The sequence below is a fragment of the Balaenoptera physalus genome (assembly GCF_965194825.1).
Source record: "Balaenoptera physalus genome assembly, chromosome: X".
In the NCBI taxonomy this organism is placed as follows: Eukaryota; Metazoa; Chordata; class Mammalia; order Artiodactyla; family Balaenopteridae; genus Balaenoptera; species Balaenoptera physalus.
The window spans coordinates 116,105,850-116,125,430 of NC_138903.1; the positions used below are offsets into that span (position 1 = coordinate 116,105,850).

The 19,581-nt window shown below is 42.6% G+C and overlaps 2 long non-coding RNA genes across 2 annotated transcripts in view; one reads left to right on the top strand and one right to left on the bottom strand.

Moving 5' to 3' along the window:
* LOC309652042 overlaps nucleotides 1-19,581 on the top strand; it is a 496,156-nt gene that overhangs the window by 226,967 nt on the left and 249,608 nt on the right. The gene's annotated exons all lie outside the window — the stretch shown is intronic.
* Nucleotides 29-5,052, bottom strand: LOC309652035. Its single transcript, XR_014258525.1, has 3 exons — nucleotides 2,801-5,052; nucleotides 1,144-1,464; nucleotides 29-332 (listed from the first exon to the last, which is right to left on the bottom strand). It is a non-coding gene; the product is annotated as an uncharacterized lncRNA (long non-coding RNA).

A 19,581-nucleotide genomic window follows, 5' to 3' on the forward strand; every position in this document is an offset into this window, starting at 1 on the left:
GAAAAGGTCGCATTGAGACATGGGTTCCATACCTGCTGTGGTAGTTAGATTGTAAAAAACATCAGTTTCCTTAAATAATTTTTTAAAACGTCACGTTTGTTAACTTACTTTTTGAACAACCACATGGAACATAAAATAGATATGATCACAGAGCAGGCATTTTAGAGAATAATGAAGTCAGACACGCATCACATAAATAACAGATTCCTGTGGGTTAATTTAACTTGTCTTTATAGCAAAAATACAGCTACCTTCCTTACTGTTCAATCTGCTGTCATCTTAGATGTCCGGGGCTTTTCACCAGCTTGATAAATAAATTGGATCAAAGCTTCCTATAAGAAAATGAAAAATAATTAAAAATGATGTTTCTCTCCATTTTTTCTTTGAATTTAAAATTCAGTTTATGTTAGAGAAGGTTACATACGTATACAAGAAAAATCTGTTCTCCTAGAACACTTCCTACTTTGGGTTTTATTCAAAACATAGCTTTCCACTGATTATCGTTTCCCTTTTGGTCAGCTTCCTCATCACAGAAAGTCCTCATCCATTTACTACAAAGTTACCAAGTGGTTCTTTTCTCCTATCCTGCAACATTGGTATTTTCCTTATTCCAGTTCATGGAAGGTGCACTTTCCACGGCAGGTGGCAGGCAGAGCTCCTGATAAAATGCGCGGGTGCACAATGAATACAGGCAACATAAATAAGGAAAATTCAGTGCCTGTGTCTTCTGTTTGCTCTATGCCTTGGGTTTCTGCTTCCCACGCAGGTTTGTCATGGCACTGGTGCCCCCTCTGTCACTCTCCTAATTAAAAAAAAAAATGTTTTTCTTAACTCCCCTGCAAAGGCATGGCATTATGGCTGATATCCATGAAATATTCAGTGTGCTGGGTTTTGCTCGATTTCCCATATTAAAGCACATTTTTAAAAAAGCACACAAAAAAAGATTTTTATTTACTTCTTACAGCTACCTGGATTAATGAGAGTGTCCAGCCAACCACTGTCTGATATTTTAGCTCGAAGTTATTCTTTTTCCAGGAGGAAAATAAATTTTAATTAACATGATTTCTCCACATGCTTCTGAAGGGTATGGTGGTCTCACAATGACACACTCTGCTCTGGCACACAATATGGTAAAGCACTTACCTGTACAAGGTGGTTGCTTCCTGCAAAACGGCACAGTCCTCAAGAGGAGGTGGGAGATGAGCAAGAGAAATGGAAGAGAAGAGGGGAAGCGGAGAAGGAGGGAGGAAGAGGAGGACGAGGAGGGTGCAGGAGAAAATTCTTGAGAGTGGAGAAAAGCCCTGGTATTGAACTTTGAATGGACTGAGTTGAAATGCAAAAGCAAATGAGTCATTAATTACCCACAAGAGATGACCAACCAGAAGATGCTGAGTCATCTTAAAGGGGCAAGGTTTAGTCATTTCCTCCATCAGTGGAAATGGGGGCTCACAAGCAGGTTGACATCTGTTATAGAGACATAAAGAAAGTTACATTTCTGCACAGATGAGTTGCATGAAATCACAAATCTGCTTGAAGGGGCCAACTCCCCCAAAATTTCCAAGTGGCATCAAAATGCTTCCATGTCCCAAGTTCCTCTTAATCGATAGCTGAACTCCAGGGAATGGTAATTTCACAATACATTATCAGCTATGACATGAAAGGAAGTGCTCCACAGTCAAATAAATGTAGGAAAAGCTGAGTTAAATAAAACAAGTAGGTACTTGTAATGGCAAGGCTTCTTAGAGCATTTAGTGCTGATTGGCATTGCACACATCTCCCATGGAGGGATATAGCACATTATACTTTCCCAAACATACTTGTCAGGGGGTGTGTTGTTAACAAATGACTATTAATATCTCACTGACCTTGTATTCCCTTGAGGAAGTTTGGGAACTATGGCTTAATAATTTAAGGTGCTTTCCCAGGTATCTAGGCCTAGGATACAGAAAAGACGGGGGTCCCTAAAGGATGGGCAGAGGAACACCAAACACAAGCTTGCCTTTCTTCTTAAGTTTGTCTTGACTGGCCTTGGACTGGTCATGGTAAGAACCCACTTCCTGGTTTCTCTGAGGGTAGTGGATCAACCTCTGGGCTGGACATAAGTAATACCTCCTTAGCTGGTCTAGCAATCACCACAGATTATGCTGGCTCTACTCCAATACTTCTAGAATGAATTCAGAGGGCAAACAGCTGGGTCCTCCAAACCACCAGGAGACCCCAGTCATTTACATGATGCCTGAAGACTGCAGCCTGAACTTGTCATAGCTCCTAGGCGTTTCACCAATAATTGATGATTGGTGAGACTGGAGGAAGGGGTAAAAACAGAGCCAATGGAAACGACAAAGAAAGGATTTGTCAATTCTGCAGTAAAGGGACATGACTGTTGGGATATTTTATTTTATTTTTACCATAAGAATGATGGCCAGCTTCAAGAATTTCAACAGAGTTCTAGATGTTGGCTGAGAGATCAAAAGCAGAAGAATCCTGCCATTTCACACTTCCATGACCTTAAATCACCCACATATTATCCAGAAAGTGACATTTACTCCAAAGCCCTTTTATTGTGCCTTTCCATGAGTGTGGAATGTCATGCTTTCCTGGAACAACTAAGTTTCTGTCAAAATGCCAAAAGATGGGAAGGTTGGTGATGGGAGTGTTGGGTTAGTGAAATGTAGTCTTTCTGTCCTACTTCTGAAGCTCTCTGATGTTTCCCATGTAATTGTCTTTGACATTTAATTGAAAGCACCATGTTTTTTACTAAGCAAGCCATTTGAGCCCTTGGTGGTCACTTAAGACCTACTTCATTGCCGTCTGGCACTCATCCGAAGCCAAGATTGTATAGTAAATGCATGGTTCAGCTCGGTCTGCTGCAGTCGTATATTGATCTTGTGGTTCTTGGGGGAAGTGGTGTCTTATTCAGATTTTCAAGTTCTGTCTTATAATGAAGGTCCTTTGGCTTCCCATGGTTTCATAGCTGTGAAATCAATTACGACTTCAGTAGCACTGACAGTGTACTATATTTGTGAAAAGAAAATTGAAAAATTACTACTTGATGGATGAGAAATGGTTTTGACATTTAAAAACAGAAAATGCTTCTCCATATCTCTTCTAAATGATGTCTGATGTTGACATTAGCATTTATGTAATTCATCCAATTGTAGGAACCGTTGTGTACTAATCCTTAATAGCAGTAAAACCTATTAAAATGGGGAATAATATTCCTTCAAAAGGCTTCATTCTAGCCTTCTTCTTCTAGGCCCATCATATCAACTCCGTAATAATTAACTTGTTTTGCTGTAATTCTGCTTCAGCAGAGACATAATGCTGCCGAGGAAGATATAATGAGGCACCTCGAATGAAAGCTGAAGTGGATGGAGCAACAGGCCTTAGTCCAAAGGTTTGCACTCACTCAGGAAAGCCTTCATGGGCAAGATTACAGATTGAAAGGCATCGACTTTTTAAATTTTTTTGTAATGAGGGCCAAATTTTCTCTTAATTATCCAAAGGCAATTTTGATCAAGAGATCAACAAAGTGTAGGGCTTAGGCTTAGGGTAATCTTAACAGAAAATTATAATCTGCCTACTTGTGATGGGACTAGAGGAAAATGTCATTCTACCTCAGTTCTCCATTTCCCCACGGCGGTTGGCGTCGGAAGGCTGAAAAGAAAGGGGTTCAGCATATCTGTAGGTGGAAGTGGGTGGATGTGTATGTTACCAACCAGGGTTCTTGGCCTCCTTAATCAGCAGAAATTGATCAGAGGCCAGACAAGAAATTCAGGCTGCAGGAGGCTGGAGCGAGAACAAACAACAGGTTTCCTTGCTTGCTTGCCCCCCAGGGGGGTGCGAGCTGCTTCTATAGGGTGAGGGTAGGAGTGTATCCAGGGGCCGGGCCGGAGGGGTGGCTTAAGTGGTCTGCCCACCCCTTTGGTGGTGTTGTGTGCAGGGGGCATGCGCAGGACCCTGCTTTTTCTCCCAACCTCCTGCTTTTGCTCCCAGCTCTTCAGAAGTGGCACTCGGGCTTTTTTGGTTTCTTTTTATCTTGTTGTCCAGAATTTGCCCTGACTGGGCGTGCACACAGTTATTTTTAGTCCCTTATAAGTTTCTTTGCATTTTGTTGCTGGAGGAGATGTTTGTCCAGGTGCAAGCACTGCAGCAAAAGGTCCCAGGTCCCAGCCTGTCTCATTTAGGAGCTATCTCTCCAGGGAAAAGACCTGGGCGGCAGGACTATATCCCATCAGGTCACTCAGAAGTCAGAGAGGGGTCCCTGCTTGCCGAGCTCCCTGGTGCGTGTCTGCACCAGGAGAACACAGCCGCAGCTCCGGAGACAGAGCTCTGTGGGTTGTTGCCAAGGTGTTCTCTTTTGCTCTGGGTAGTAGATTGACGAGGGACACCTTGCCAAGCTGAAAACAGGGAGATGAGCATTCTAGGAGATGGGAGTAGCACATGCAAAGGAAAGTAACTGTGAAAACGCATGTTCTGGAAATACTAAGAGAAGTTCAGGGAGACGAAGAGTATGGGACCATATTTTAAAGAGCCTGTTATGCCACACAGAGTTTGCACGTGATTTTGGAGAAAGACAAGTGCTAGGGCAGAGGACAGTCTATACATGGGGAAAGACTGCCAAGATGTCCTTCTTCCTCTTCTCTCCCTGGGATCCCAATTCATCAGTACAGATTAGCTCCAACACCGCCACCACACAATCTCTGTGAGACTCTCCAACCAATCGCACCACTACACACACACACACACACACACACACACACACACACACACCCCACAGATAATACTCCCTCCTTAGTGCTCCCATTTCACCTCGTAATTGCTTTTATCCTGGCGCCTACCAGGATTTAGTGAATGAACTCATATATCGTGTTTGCTTTCTCAACTAGAACATGCCATCTGCTCAAGGGCAGAAAATGGGGGTTCTTTTGGTTGGTTTGTTTGTTTCAGCACCATCATTCCAGAGACTGGATGGACCCACTTCTCCTTGAATGCTGCTTCCTCAGGCTGACTTCTGTTCGCCCCAGCAGGAGAAAAACTCTCCTTCTCTGAGCCCCTGTCTCTGGCAGGGATCCCCTAAAGGACAGCCCGAGGCAAGGATCTGGTGCCTCCTGATGGACTGGGAGGGGGTGGGAGGGTGGGCAGGAAGTCACAGGGGTGGGGTCTCAGGGCAGGTCCACCAAGGAGGGTGGCTCAGTTACATCCCACGGGGACTCCTGAGAGCTGGTCTTTCCCCGGTGGGAGGAGGGGGTGAGGGAAGTAAAATCCATGCACGTTCAGATTTCTGGGTGTGCATTTGGAGAGATGGATGGAACAGGGACTTCCCTGGTGGAGGAGTGGATAAGACTCCTCGCTCCCAATGCAAGGGGCCCAGGTTCGATCCTTTGTCAGAGAACTAGATCCCACGTGCATGCTGCTACTAAGAGTTCACATGCCACAACTAAGGAGCCCGCCTGCTGCAACTGAGGAGCCCACGTGCTGCAACTAAGACCTAGCGCAACCAAATAACTGAATAAGACAAGGGAACCTATAAGCAAGAATAGGGGACACCTACACGTACCAAAAGACATTAAAAAATGGGTGGGACAAGGCTGCTCTCTGCTGAAGCTCCCTCTGCAGGTACCACAGAAAATGTGTTTTATCCATCTCTGTACATGGCCTGGCGCATAGTAGGAATTCAATATATGTTTGTTGGATGGAAGAAATTGCTATTCTAGGCTCAGAGTCTGATTCCGCTCCTGTAAAGGTGTGATGTTAAGATTGTCCTCCTTAACACTTTGGGAGGATATCAGACACGCTGCTTACAACCATTGATTTGTATTCAGTTGAGATTTGTGCAAAGCCAACTAAGGAGGAGCTATGTTTATTATTTGTTTGCAGCACATTAAAGCGAATGCTTTGGTATTCAAAATCCACGGTACTTCTGCCTCATTTATTTCTAAAAGAGAAGTCAGGAGATATTCTTTCCCCTTTAAGTAATGGACATGGGAAGCCAACAAAACTACATTTAAAAACACACGCATTCACTTTTCATTTGTCTGAGATAAAATTAGATGTTTCTCCTCCATTATCTCATAAAAGCGTGTGATTTATGAAAGAAACTGAAGCGAGTGTCATTAAAACTGATTACCCTAAGTGAGTAGTGATGTATATGTGGGTATGCAATGTGATTATGATGTTAGCAAGAGTAACCTAATGATCAGTGGGATAATGTGATTTTTGTGGTGTTGATAAAAGACTAAAATCAGAAGCTTGGTGCTTGGTGAAATCACACCTCTGTTCTGAAATAAGCCCCAAATGATGACCAAGAGGACATTTGTTTTCGACTCCACCCACAGATCCAGCGCCCGGGTGGACATCGCCCTCAGGCTGCCCCAGCTGCCAAGAGTCCAGTCTACTGCAGACCTCGGTGACGATTCTAAATCTCCCCGCCCCCGGCCCCCGCACACCACCCTGGCTTATTCAGAAACCGGGAGAGAGAAGAGAGCACACAGCAGGAAGGGGAAGGAAGGTTCTCTCAGGGAGGACCTCTGCACAGATGTGCCCCAGTCCCACCGGGAGTCACCCCCTGCTCCTTCCTCCACGCCCGGCGCCCTCCATCCCCCCGCGTCCCCCTTGCTCTGGGTCTTGCCGCATCAATGGTCCTCCTCCTCCTTGCATATTATCACTCTCTCATTCAACCATAGATCCTCCACCTCTCCAGCACTTCTCAGCCTCGAAAATGGCACTGCCCTTCCTCCCTTCTTATACCCCCCACCAAACTGGGGGGACACGCGCCCTGTCTTTGCTCCCTCTCCTTCCTCGCTGCCCCCTGGCTCTTAACTCCTCTGGGTCTGGATCTGATCCTCCCATTACACTGGCCTGAATTCAAATGACACAAATTATTAACTGCCACTGCTTGTTCATTCTCCATCACATCTGACCTCTCAGAGCATTTGATGACTTCTTGAAATTCTCTCTGCACTTAATATCCCCAATATTTCCCTCTCCTGGCCTCTGCTTACTTCCTAACAAAGCCCTTCTCCACCTCCTACCACCTACATGTGGGCAGACTGAAGACTCTGGCCTCACCTTTCCTCTCGTCTCCCTCAGAGATGTCTTCTTTTCCCACCGCTTAGATGACCACCGCTCTGCGGCTGAACTCTCAAATCTAGGGCTCCAGCCAATCACACTGCCCCTGGCTCCCCGTTCCCACGGGCACACAGATAAAATTCCCTCTTTGCCCTCTGCCCTCTGCCCCTGTGGCACGGTTCACTGCAGTGCTAGGCATTTTACCATGATGATCCAAAGTGAGAAGACCCAGATAAAAGCAGGCTGATCCAGCTCTGCCGCTCACTTCCTGTCTGACCTTGCTTCCTAAATAGTCTGAACCCTCAGCTGCAGATTCAAAGAGAATAACTCATTCTTGCCTCATACGGTTGCTGTGAAAATTAAAAGCGTTCATGGAAATCACCTGGCCCATAGTAATTACTCCTTATGTTTTAGCTGTTATTATTAATGTACTCAGTCAATGTTTATTGAATAAAGGAATAAACTACGGGGATGCTGCAGGCACTGTCGCGGGAAGGTGGGAAGAGGACAGGAGTTCTGAAGACTTTTGAGCCCTCCCTCTCACCTCCTACGATATAAAGTGCAGGCGCCTCCTCCGGGGGGCTAGTGCAGCCCAATGAAGGTGACTGATCTTTACAAAACATTACTAGAAAGCACATAAGTAACATAATTGTCTTTCAGCTTAAGCTGTGTATCCACTTTAGCCTACTGTATATAAACCCCGTTATAAGGTCATTCCAGTTTTTGTTGATTACGTAAATGGAACACAATTACCTCAGTGAAAACTGCACAAACAGAATGTGCTATTAAAGAAGGAAATCACCATTTGATTCTCCTGAAATTAAAGCACACTTTCCTCCCCCAACTCAGCTAGGTTATCTTCTGGGAGGTAACAGGCTTTTTCACCTAAGTAACTTTCTCACACAAATGAAGCAGTCATCTCCCAAAAGGATTTTCCACCAGTGTGAGAGGGAATCAGTACTCTGATTAGCAATTTGTCTTTGCTTCATTGACTGCTTCGGTTTGTTCTTACCGAAGCCCATTTTTTAAACAAACGTTTTCTTTTGCAGTAATTTTGTATTTACAGAGAAGTTGCAGAATTCCGCAACACCTGTCATCCAGTTCCCCCTAATGTTAGCATCTTACATAATAATGGTACAAAGCTAAGAAATTAACATTGGTAAATTACTATTCATTAAACTACAGGCCTTATTCAGATATCCCTAGTTTTTCCACTAATGGATCCTAGAATAGCATCCGATTCAGGATATCATATTGCATTTAGTCATCATGTCGTTTTAGTAAATATTCCACTGATAGTGAATAAAGCCAGATAATTATTGTCAAAAGGTTCTGTGCCCCATAACAGTATTAAAAAACCTGTGAAATTCAACGTGGGGTGGGGAAAGCCGACCAAAATGGAATTTAGGCCCATCATCCAAATAAGCAAAATTAGTTGGAAAAATTTTTTTCAGATACTGCCAAAGTGAAATGTTAAACATTTGCTTTCTTCCTTCTCCTCCCAGCCCAGAACTTTCTCTAGTTTTGTCTCTCCTGGAAGGTTGAGCTCTGGTTACACCTCCACATTTCAGGTTTGACTGTTAAGCATGACCTGATTCACCATCAAATTGGGAGAAATAAAGAGTTGTGTTAATCTTCACTGGAAACTCAGCTGTGTGACCTTGAGCAAGTCCATTCAACCTTTCTTGGCATCTGTCTCCCCAGCTGCGCAATTTGTGGTTTGTCAATGGCTGACAAGGGCTTGTCTGTGGATCTGTTGTATCAGAATCAGCTAGAAAGCTTGTTTCAATGCTGATTTGCAGGTCCTACCCCACTTATGAATCTCTGCGCAGTTGGGCTTGGGGATCTGTATTTTCACACACACGCGCACGCGCGCGCGCGCGCGCACACACACACACACACACACACACACACACACACACACACAGTCACCCCGGGTGATGTGGATGAACAGCAAGGTCTGGGACACATTGTGTTCAACAGGCTGCATGCCTTCTTGGGTTCAGAGGCAAAAGGGCCTTAGAAAGTGACGTCTAACGGGAGGCCAAGAGACAGGATCAACCTCCTTGTGGAAGCAGGTCTGGTGCTTCCTGGGGCTCCCAAAGCTATCTTGTTAAGAGACTGCTCCCCACTTGCTGAGCTTCTGTTGCACTCTACCTAGGCATTCGGTGGGTAATGCACATTTAGCCAACATAGCCAAAGTTCTGGCTTTCTGTGCATTCTATTTAAATCAATTTGGGGGAAAGTAGCTAAAGACAAGATAGAGGAAAGTTTTACAGAAACTTTGGAATTTTAGTAAATGACAACTTAGATTGTTATATTTGAAGTTTCTGCATTGATTACTTTTCATTCCTTACCTGGGCATGCAGAAAAAAGAAAATGAACTGATTTTACAAGATACTATAAGTTAATCCACTTATTTTACCTGTACTCTGCCTTTTAACAAATCCTCTTAAATGTATTCTGATAGCCAAACATGATGAGGGAATATTAGTAAGTTGATTTGGTCTGTGATTGCTGCAACTTTCTCCATTTTAATTCATAGAACCTCAGAGCTGAAAAAAGCTTAGAGATCATGTAATCAAAACAGATTATAGATCAAATACTTTTATTAAATGGGGAAACTGAAAAAGTCAGAATACAGACAAAGGGCAATGACATATTCATTTTGACTGAATTAATAGTTCACATCACAAACTTCTGAGCACCATTATTTCTACATTTTGCAGATGAAGAAATTGAGGCTCCAATGTGCAAGGTCACACACAGCTAGCTAGTAGGTGAAACAGGAATTCAACCCAGGTTCTGGGGCCTTCAATACCATACTCCAGAGATGTTCATGGTAGCCTTATTTATAACAAGAATGGATCAGAAATAGTAGAGAAATGCTTACATGACCTATTGTGCATCTACTCAGTGTATGCGGTTATTAAAATGGACAGACAACATTTTATCTTGCAGATGGGAGAATAAATTGATACAACCATTCCTGAAAGCAATTTACCAATATGAATAAAATGCCTTTTCAAACTTCATATTCTTTGGCCCAGCAATTCAGTGACTAGGACCTTATCCTAAGGTAATAATCAGAAATTTTGAAAAAGGCTATTTGAAAAAGTACTTATTGAAATAGTACTTAAAAATTTGTTTTAAACTGGAAGGAAACTGAAGGTTCAAAATTAGATAATGAGTTAAATTGACAGTTCTTTATGTGCTGTACTGTTATACAAGCATTTTAAATGGTGTTTTAATGAGATAGGAAACTGTTTATAATATTTTAAGTGAAAAAAGCATGATCAAAACATTGTATGTACCTTGGGATCCCAATTTTGTCGAAAGAAAAATGTATGCATATGTTAAAAAAAAACAAGATTGAAAGGAAATAAGTGAAAATATTTTAAAGTGTCTTAAAAATGAAAAACAAAATGCATTAAAATGGTTCTCTCTGCATGGTGAAATTAGAGTTCATTTTTTATTATCTTCTTTGTGCCTTTCTGAATTTTGAATTCTCTTTAGTAAGAAACAAACCACTTTTATAATCAGAAACAATACAGTGCTATTTTTTAAAAGAAATAAAAATTCGGATTCCAAAAATAAATAAATACCATAGAGAATGCTATGATGCATTGAGTGAAAATATAGAAAAACTGCATACACAGTAAAGTTTATGAAAATACATACATACATAATTATAACTCTGCAAAGAAAGGACTAGATGAACATACAAAAAATGGTAAAAGTTTAAGGGTTAGGTAGCAAAAATAAAGTGAATTTCTTCTATCCCTTTTTATTTTCTACAATCTCATTAATTAACATGATTTTTAAAATAATGTTTAAAAATTCTTCCACTCCACCCCCATAAGTCCCATGACAACCCCGGGGCACTATGTAGGTAAGAGCAGGTAAGAGCACACAAGCTGTATAATCAGACACACATGTGTTCCGGTCTTGGCTCTGAAATTCATGAGCTGTGTATCATTAGGCCATTAGCTTAACTTCTCTGCAAAATAACATAGCACCTAGCTCCTCAGATTACCAGGAGCGTGAAGGAAGATCATGGATGCTAATTGCTTATCATAGAACCCATCAGAGTCACTGAAAGGGTTTTCTGGCCATTGGAGTAGGGAACGTGATGAGTTTCGGGCTTTCACTAGCGTGTCTTCAGCTTCATTCTTGGTCTCACTTCACCAAGCCTCAGGAAGGGCTGGGGGTAAAGTTGGTAGGTCTCCTGGACCCTGTGTGTAGCATGAGGAAAATACTCAACAGTGTGGATGAGGGGGACCTGGAGGAAAACGTGTTCTTCCCAGTCCTGCTAACGATCTAACCCACACTGGATGCCTCCAGTTATTAAACTTCAACTCAAAGATGTGTTTGTTTGTTTGTTATCAATGTCTGCCCCTCTTCTGTATAAACATGCCTTTAAGGAATAATGATGAGTGCTCAGGCACATCATGCAGCGCGGCACACACGCCGACACACACAGGGTTGCACTCCAATATCTTCCTGCTGGCCCTCGCCGCTCCTGATAATTAAATTCAGTCCTTCGGGTCAATTTCACAGTCTCCTAGAATGGAGGACTTACTCTTACACTCAATCACATGTCAATACCATTAATTTGGTAGGGACTTCCTCTAATCAAATACCTGGGAACAAGATCTAGGGTAAAGTGAATTCTGAAGACAAAAGATAATTTTGACATTAACGACACTTGGCTGAGTGTAGCCTAAGTATAGAGTCAAAGGTAGGGAGGTGAGGGGCTCAAGGGGACTGCCCAGCTTGGTGGTGGTGCAGAGAGGCGACCTTGGCATTCATTGTCTTCATTTCTAAAATGGCCCGGAGGTTCATGCCTTCTCTACCTGCTGAAACCTTCATCTTATTATATTTTGTTTAACTTTTTGGCCACTCCATGCGGCATGTGGGATCTTAGTTCCCCGACCAGGGATGGAACCCGCGCCCCCTGCTTTGGAAGCACGGAGTCTTAACCACTGAACCACCAGGGAAGTCCCTTCATCTTATTTTTAAAATCAGCAGAAACTAGTGGTTTAGGGCATCTGGACTGGGTCAGTCACACGTAGACTCTAAGTCAGAATCCACATCTTAGCTGTGGAACCTCAAAGAATATTACTTGAGATGATGATATCGTCTACAAACAGGGCATGTAATGATTAAGTGAGAGGCTACAAATAGTGAACAGTGTAGAACCTGGCACCAAGAAAAAGGCCCTCAATAAATGGGAACAGTTATTACTCTATGCCTTGAGGTCACTCATATTCCTAAAGACTTCTCCAGTTTCAAAATTACTTGCTTTTTTTAAATTAATTAATTTATTTACTTATTATTTTTGGCTGCATTGGGTCTTCGTTGCTGGGCGTGGCTTTCTCTAGTTGCGGAAAGCGGGGGCTACTCTTCGTTGTGGTGTGCAGGCTTCTCATTGCGGTGGCTTCTCTTGCAGAGCACGGGCTCTAGGCGTGCGGGCTTCAGTAGCTGTGGCTCACGGGCTCTAGAGCACAGGCTCAGTAGTTGGGGCGCACGGGCTTAGTTGCTCCGCGGCATGTGGGATCTTCCCGGACCAGGGCTGGAACCCCTGGTCCCCTGCATTGGCAGGCAGATTCTTAACCACTCGCCAACAGGAAGTGCCTCCAAATTCCTTGCTTTCATGGAAAACAAAGACGCAAACCTCTCCCTGATCTGTGGCAGTTAACAGTGCATACGAATACAATAGCAGCAATTCCCGTCTTGATAAGCCCCAGGCTTTCTCAGGCCAGGGTCACCTTAACTCACAGAACTCTCTCATACAAAGTTAGGCCAAGGGCACACACCATACACTTGGCCAGCTTGCCCCGTCCACTGGGGTCCAGTGGAGATGGGCAGTGCAAGCTGTATCTGAACTGGGACAAAATTCATTACCAGATTCTCATTGCAAACTGGAGAAGGTGTTCTGAAATGGAGTTGGGTTAATAGCAATACCCCAAATGTCACCGGCTATCTGCTCCTCTAACCCCTCAGTCCCTTACAAAATCCCCACCACCCAGAACAGCATTTCAGAGACTTTCTGTGGAGAGGGGCACACACTATGGGGACACTATGCTAACGGGTGACCCACTCCCTACCACAGAATGGGTAATTATAGGGAGATAAATTAAGTTCCAGCTGCTCTGAAAAACCAGGGGACGTTCTGCCTGGGGCCCTCTAGACTGAATAGCAGGAATAGAGTTACTGACACCTGCAACACAAAAGCTTCAGGAACTCCCAGGAAGTGGCCTGTGCCCACCCACCCAGCGGGCACATCTTCAGTCAGGACAGACCGTCACAGTTTTGCTCTCCTTTCCCATGACGGGCAGAGCTTCCTGACCACAATGATAAGGCTATTTGATGAATGTTTAAACCATGGCAAGCTGTACAGAGGACATGCAGTTTTAGTTAACAGGACATTTCATACAAGCAGTAGAAAGAGTATTAAATTTTTAGGAACAAACAATGCCAAAAATAACCTTTTACTAACTTACCTCTTTGGATTCTGTCCTTACTGCAACTTTATAAGACAAGGAAGTGTGGTGCAACGATAAACACTTCAGACTCTAGGGACCAGCTTTCAACTGCAGGCTTGACCAGGGCTTAACTGTGTGCCCCTTGCTTCCAGTCCGTGCTCTCCTGACTTCTGGGCTGATCTTCTGCAGTGCTCTGTGGGTCTGCCATTCCTCTAGCAGGGGCAGAAGAGGCCCCTTCCACCCCCAAAATCCCCAGATATTTATTTGCAGCCTTCATGAAGTGGCCAAAAGGACCACTTCTCATAGGAAGGTGTTAGATTACCTGCTCACTGTTTTACCTTAATAAAGGAGATAACTTCAATCCTGACCTGGAGACCCCACACCTTGCCACCAAATCTCTGTCCTCAGTACATCAGTTTATATAACTCAGAGTTCTGCCCTGGGACATTGGATGATGGACCACAAGCTTCCGTGATCACGCTCGTATTTACTGTGAATAATAAAAGTCTACAAGTGGGAGCTTTACAACAACAACCACAAATCACTGGGAAAACAGAAGTATTTTATAAAATACAAAAAACCCCAAAGCAACAAACACACTTCACAGGCACAGAAACAAGGGTTGCTCAGAAGAACTCAACAGTAAGCCTTCTAAATAGTGTTCTCTGTAATAAAAGAGCATTAATGAGACTCAGCAAGCTATCATTCAGTCTTGTGGTCTAATTCCAAATTCCAAAATTAATAGGACATATGCTGAGATTGATTCAACTAGGGTAAGCTGACAGATAATCAAACAAGGTAGCTACCTGCAGGGACTTAGTGACACAGAAAACGAAGGTTGAGGGAAAGTCTCAGAGAAAAGTTCCTGCTAGGGAGACCAATCAGTCTGAGACACTGTCTTCTACTGTGTAGGATACAAATATGGTATATACATACTTTGAGAGCTCCCCATATGTAAAATTCCAAGATTGTTTGCGTAAGCACAAGTGCACACATTATAAGCAATGAAAACAAGCCCATGCCCAAACCAAGGCCAAATCCAAAGGCACAGCACCCCAAGGACTGATGTCATGGGACCTCTTTGAGTCGAAGTCTTCAGGGTGAAGTTCATGGCTTCTGCAGAGCTGCTGTGATTCTTCAAGATTCAGAAATCTATGGATTTAAGGTTAGCCTTAAACACCACCGATGCAAAATATGACATACAAATTGAAAAATCAAGGCTAAACAATTATACAGAAGCTGTAGGCACTTCCCATTTCCTCTAGTAGAAACTTTCTTCTCCTTGAGTTCTATAATCTAAAAACATTTGGGAGGAACCAGTCATCTGGAATCATGGGAGATTTAATTCTTACCTCTAACTCCAGGTTCCCAAATCCATCTATTCTGGGTCCTAAAGAGAAAAGCACAGGTGCCTGGTTCCTGGCTAAAACCATATTCTACATCCCGTAGCTTGTCAGCCTAACTGCACAACCTGTAGTTCCCAAGCTGATACTAGAACGGAGTCTACAATGGGCCTTTCCAGCCTCCTGTAAGGCTGCTGTGTCTGGCTGATGGGAGAGACTGAGAAAATCAGTGAATCTCACGGGCATCAGGCCACTGCCGTTCTTTGGTCAAGTTGACTGAAGCAGTATAGGTCTTCTCAACATTTCTAGTTGAATAAGAAGCAGCAAGTTGATAAGAAATGAATACGAATGTGAAAAAAGAAGCAAAAGGAGCTCAGAAATCCAACCCCATTCCAAAATATTAGGTGGCCTGCCTGGTAGCAGTCAGTAATTCTTATACAGTGTTATTGGAGTAAGCACAATGGGCTGAGGGGGCAAACCCAAGTCCAGAGGCATCAAAGGAGATCATTCAAACTGCCATTATAGGTCACATACATGTGTATAGGTCACGTACAAGGAAAGCAATTATATTACCCCCACATCAATCATCCTACAGTCCACTGAGGGCTTCAGTGATGTTTGAATTCGTTCCTAAGCCAATACAAATACAACAAATCCTGCCCAGTAGTCACCCATGAGATTACCCCAAAGTCATCTCACCAGCCAAGTCAAGGCTTGAGGTAAAATTGAAGTAGTTCATGAGTAGATAAGAGTGCATGGAAAAAACAAATTACATGTCAAAATCATGGGGGATCTCGCTTACAATTCTTTCGTTTTGACTACTGACACAAGCACCCCGAATTGGCTTAGGAATATAGAGATACCCAGGTGCCCCCCCACTGGCAGCCCAACCGCACAGGTGATCCAACAAAGAAGAAAATGGCCTCTTCCAAGAAGGAACATCAAAGTAAACAGAGGACCAACACACAACACCGTAGCAGTCACATTGCCCACTTTAGATGCAGGACCTGTGGTTGCATTTAAGAGGCAAAGAGCTCCCACGGCTTCTACTTGGCCTCCTTATTATGGTGGTGTTTGTTCATGGGTCAGAAAGCCAGGGTGAATTTTAATGCTTAATATTCTGTCACTTGTTTGATTCTATTATGCTTTAGACTATATCAATGAATGATAGCTTACAACAAATATGAAAAATATTTAGAGGAACCTCAAACTCCCTCCAGGTAAGTGATTCTAAATGTGCTTTAGGTCTTGTACTCCTTGACAGCCAGATATATGTGCAAAGAACGTCAACGCAGAAAAATTCACAAACACAAACAACTGCATATATTGTATAAAACTCCAGAATAAGAGCCCAAGATCTAGAGATTTCTATATCCCTCAATACCATAAATTCTAGGAACTATGTGTAATATCCTCTTCCTTGCCAAAAAAAGAAAAAGAAAGGAAAAAGCAAAAAAAATGAGTTACAGTTTTTTAACCTCTTTCCATAAACTTCATTGCAGGTTGTATGCATGGTGTCCAAATTCTTTGCATGGATTCAATACTGTACGCCAACTTCCGAAATTTTACATTCCATGCTGCTGCAAACTCTCACCACAGAGAAGATGAAAAACTTCCTAGTTGCTGATAAAAAAATAAAGTCCTCAGTTTAAATCAAAGTGACCAATACAAATTTCTCCACATATAAATCAAGATCATCAAAGACATATATTCACAATTTAAGAAATGTATCATGTTTGAACAATTTATATTTTGCATTTCATATTCCCTCCCACAAAATGAGTCTTTACTTAGACTAGATTGTAAAAACTTCAGTTGATGAGTTCAAAAGAAAGACATAAAGAACATGAAGTGTTTTATAGCTCGTCTTCAAAATTTAAATTTTTTATAAGTTTGGAGTTTTTCAATACTTTTAAATATTAAGGATCGTCAATATAGCCAAATTGATTTCCAAATATACTAATACTACTTCACAGTGGTTATACAAAGTCACGTTATCTCAAAACGAAGACAGTTGAAAGTAAAATCTCCCAGAAATGACTACTGTTATTACGTTGCTGTAGTCTTTCCAGACTATTTTCTACAAATTTACTAGTTTTTTCTTAACATGGAGTCAGACTATACTAGCTGTTCTACAGCTTCCTGTCTTCATTTGATATTCCTTAAACATTTTCCAGGAACTATAGATGTAGATTTGCCTCAATCTTAACTGCAAAGTAGTTTTCCATTTTCTGGCTGTACTGAAATTTATTTAAGTGTACCTATTAAACCGTGGCTGAAAGCAGCCAGAGGCCGAGAAGTGCCAGTGTCTGCTCTTCATAACCCGAGTTTGTTATTTTAGAAGCTAAGTCATTTCTGATGTTGAAGGCAATCAAAACATTTAATGTCTTTGAAAATATCTTCAACCTCTCCCCAGTCCCTGGCCGTCACCTTCTCTTTCCTGCCTTTCAGATATTTTTGAAACCTAAATTATTACGTTCCTATCGTCTGCTCCTCCACTCCCTTTTTCCCATAAATCTCAATTATTCTTTTACTCTGAAGTGCTTTACTGTACATGCCAAACACTCTGAGTTGAAAGAGCCATGGCCAATTTAGTCTAAGGAAGCATCAGAATTTTTTTCTTTCCTCTCCTTCTCCACAGTTAGGAGGGAGGGTTAGGAGGGAGGGTGTTTCTTCCAAAACCCTAGTGCTTCTATATACATCACCCTTGTCCCTCCCATCTCTCCATGAGCAGAGAAGGCTGGAAAGCACCTAACAAATGTACTGATGGTTGCAAAAATGCCACCAAATGCACACTTGTAACACAACCAGACCCAGTACTCCATTTACCTTATTTATTCAAAGCAATTTGACAGACTTTTTTTTTTTTTCTTCTTTTTGGCTGCACCGCACGTGGGATCTTAGTTCCCAGACCAGGGATCGAACCTTCGCCCCCTGCATTGGAAGCATGGAGTCTTAACCACTGGACTGCCAGGGAAGTCCTGACAAATATTTTATAATAGATGCCTGAGCCAGCCAGGTGCCTAAAAAATATGCTGCCCCACCCACAGATCAAACTAATTCCTGTTGCACTGATTTGGCTATCAATCTCAGATTTTAATTATTTGAATTCTGTACCTTGGACAGGTCCCTTCATATTTCTATCGCGGATGCAATGTCTATCTGCCTGGCTTCAGATCTGGGGCTGAGGCACTGCCAATGGGCTTATTCTCAGTGCCTCATCTCAGGTACCAACACCAAGTCCCCAAACCCCAGCCTAGAGCAGCCTGCACCTGGAGGACCAGCTTTCTTTCCAGAACATCTAGGATGCCATTTCCTATGTACAAAAACTGTTTCAGTCCCATCTGAGAATCCATTCAGCCTCTGCTTTGAAGAGTTCACAATTGAGTGAAATCAAACTATAAAGTGTATGTACAGCCCTAATCATAATACAGATAAGAATGTATCTATTTAGTAGTTTCTCTATTGTCTTAGATTTGGCTATACAATCCTCATCTCAGTCATTACTAATGGTCAAAAGACACTTAGGTTCCTCTCTTGACTGGGCTTTTCTAGTTTTAATGATCATCTTTGAGAAAGATAGTTACTATGCTTCACATTTCTAAAGAAGCATCACATAAGTTCTCACTTGGAAAGATCCACAGGTGGTTGCGTTTCTGATGAACACACATCCTTTTCCTTTCCTCACTTGCTTCAGTAAAGCAGTGCTGCCAATGGAACAACATTTGTGAACAGGTTGCAAAGCCACGAACAGCCAGCTCCTGGTACCCAGGCGGCCACCTAATCAGCTTTCAAGTGGAAAGCTGGAGAAAGACTTTCGATTGGACCAGGGCAAGAGCTCCAGTAGCTGCGTTATTAGACAGGAAATAGGGAAGACCTGCAAAACACGGAAAAAAACCTCGCTACAACTGTTGTTAAGGCACTTGGATCTAAGATTGGCGTGTACATGTCTTGAGTAAAAATCAGGTACACAAATGGGAATGAGTTGCTGGGAGAGAAAGGGGGAAAAAAAAAAGAGGAGGAAACAGGTTCCAGTACCATCCTCTGAGATAAGATCCTTTGCCTGCCTTCTGGCAATAAACCATATACGTCACTAGCTGTCCTGTTAATATCTATTTCCTTTTGGAATAGAGCAGAAACATTGCAAAGAAACACTAGCGTCAATCTAGCTCAGCACCCTTACTTGACATATGAAGAAAGAAGTCCCGAGGGGTTGGGTGGCTTGGCAAAGGATCCACTCGCAGGCTAGTCAATATCAGAACTCGATCTGAGTGCAGTTCAATCTCCTGACATCTAATCCAGTGCACTTTCTCCTAAAATTTGCCTCTCAAAAAAAAAATCACATGGCTCTTGTAATCTATAGCATCATTAGAAAGAAATATCAATTCAAAGATTTTTTTCTTTTTAGATATGACTCTACTGGCAGCAAATCTTTTACCTCCCGAAACTAACTAGCACTAACTTACCTTTAACTGAGACCGAATCACCAGAGAATTGATATTTGCATATGCATATTGTATATACAATGTAAATAGATTTCTGTCTTCCTGTCCTTGTTCTAGTTTAATGTTTCAGTTTGGCTGTACTTATCTATAAGCACCAGCTAGCAGGAGACACTGGACTGATGGCATATGCCATACAGTACAAGCAGTCTGGAGCCATGGCAACCTAAGTGTGTG